Here is a 2,500-nt window from a genome sequence, read left to right as displayed (position 1 = left end):
CAACCAAACTTGAATGGATTGACTTTGGGCCTGATTTCTCCTGCGTGTATTGCACGGAAAACAAGTGGCTACCCGTGTGGCAGTCGTGTCCTGGGGTTTCGCAACGCAACTCCACAAGATCTACAACAAAGAGACTGACGCCAAAGGGGATTTAAACCGCCAAATCGTACATTGGGTCTCACTACAATTTCTTTTACGTGTATTTTTTTACTAAGTGTACTTGCAATTCTTCTCTGCTCTTTCTGCATTGATTGCATATCGTATGCAAATAAGTGAATTAACCACCACCGTGTAACTATATGATGATGTTACAGCTGAGCCCTCTATCATACCAATGTACTAATCTGGTATGGTGCAGGCATGCCTTATTTGCGTAACGATCTTTGCTGATTAGTTCAGTCGGCTGATGGTGGGTTCAGGCGAAACATTTATATATTGGTTAAATCAAAACGAAACACTGAAACTTTCACCACAGTTTTCCATTACACCAGTTGTATTGCTAGAAGTGCAAATCGAAGGAGTCAATTTTGACCGACGATTAGCTGCCGATGTGCGGTGAAAAAGCTGATCACAATAGCATACACTTGGGCCGACATCCCTGTGTGCTATAAACGTAAGTCGCGAATTATAAAGAAAATAAACCGGACGGACTACTCGGTGACGAACTAACATCGCTCATGAATGAGCGATTAACAGACGAGCTGACTACGGAATTTATCCTTTCGGACATGTTTTCATGGGACTACCCATGCACAGATCAGAACAAATGTTATCCATGCAATCTTGTTTTCCTAGAACATAGAACTTGGTCATCACATATGACACGGGTACATCCGCACGCAAACAAAACGTATAAATGTCGAATTTGTAATCGCACAGCAGATAGCATACACAAGATAGCGTCACACTACGGAAGAACTTGCAAAAGTTTAATAGGTAAAACTAGTGCTATAACCACCACAATTGAGGAAACACTATTTAGTTGTTCATATTGTAGCAGAGGTTTTACTACGAAAACAGGTTTAGGGGTACATACTAGACGAACTCATCCGACAGAACATGAAGCTAGACTACAGCAAAACGCACCAGGAAGGAAAGTTAGATGGGGAGAAGAAGAGGTAGAAATTATGGCCCATAAAGAAGCCCAACAGAATGATGAGGACATAAACATGAATCAACTAATACAGAACTCAGTTATGCCACACAGAACGCTAGAAGCGATTAAAGGGAAGCGGAGAAATATCAAGTATAAGGAATTGGTAAGGACATTGAAAGAAACCACCTATAAGGTAGAAAATCAATGCCTTGTTAACTTAGTTTTACCGACAACATCGGAAATAACAACTACACCTTCTGAAGGAGATCAGCCAGCAATAAGGGCCGAAAAAGAACAATCACTGACAGCAGCTGAGGATCTTCAGGTCATAATTACCGATCTAAAGATCGAGAATTTAAGTCACAATCAGGCATTACTGCTACTCAATTCTCATGTAGAAAAGTTTTTAAATCGAAGTAAACCAATTAATAGGAAAGATCGTGTAAACCAACAGGAGAAAGATGAGAATAGGCATCGAAGACAATCAAAGCAAACTAAATACAGGAGGTATCAATATTTATACCATACGAACAAGAAAGCTCTATTAGACGAGATTACTTCAGATAGATCGGGGCCAAGTATATACCCAACTGAAGAAAGCATACGGGGAACATTCGTTACTTTATTCGAGTCAAACTCTCCTCCAGATAATATACCCTTTAAATTAAAAAACGACCAATCCTGCATCGATATCGTAAAAGCAATCACCTTAGATGAGTTGATTAAGACCCTAGCAATTATGAAGGATAAGTCACCTGGACAGGACAACATTATTCTTAGCGATCTTAGGACTTTACCAATAAAATATTTACTAGATATCTTAAATATCATCCTTTATTTACAGGATATACCACAAATATGGAAACAACACAGAACAAGACTTATACCTAAAACTAAAGAGGATTTAGAAAAACCCTCAAATTGGAGACCCATAACCATCTCATCAATTGTAATTAGGCTATTACACAAAATTTTAAGTTATCGTCTAGGACAGCAATTAAAGCTTAATTACAGGCAGAAAGCATTCCTCCCGGTAGACGGATGTTTCGAAAATAGTGCATTACTACACTTCATCATACACAACGCCAGGCAAAAGCACGAAAACACGCAAATAGTGTCAATAGACCTCAGTAAGGCATTCGATTCTGTCAGCCACGAATCGATTATTAGAGCCTTAAAGCGATTTAACTTATCAAAGGAATCAACAACGTACTTGACCAACATCTATAAGTGTAATCTAACTGATATTGTATTTGGATCGACAACAATGCGTAACATAAATCTAAAAAGAGGCGTAAAGCAAGGTGTTCCACTTTCACCGCTACTATTTAACATGATTATGGATGAACTATTGGATAACTTGCCGACATATATAGGAGTTAATGTAGGAAATCAGAAAGTAAA

The 2,500-nt window shown here is 38.7% G+C and overlaps 1 pseudogene; it reads left to right on the top strand.

Moving 5' to 3' along the window:
• LOC142919080 (28S ribosomal RNA) overlaps positions 1 to 2,500 on the top strand; it is an 8,563-nt pseudogene that overhangs the window by 3,289 nt on the left and 2,774 nt on the right.

Source organism: Petromyzon marinus, unplaced genomic scaffold (assembly GCF_048934315.1).
Source record: "Petromyzon marinus isolate PM22_M1 ecotype Great Lakes invasive population unplaced genomic scaffold, UKy_Petmar_22M1.pri1.0 PM_G_Scaffold_6, whole genome shotgun sequence".
In the NCBI taxonomy this organism is placed as follows: Eukaryota; Metazoa; Chordata; class Hyperoartia; order Petromyzontiformes; family Petromyzontidae; genus Petromyzon; species Petromyzon marinus.
The sequence above is the reverse complement of the archived record's forward strand: the minus strand, read 5'-3'. Positions and strand labels throughout refer to the sequence as shown.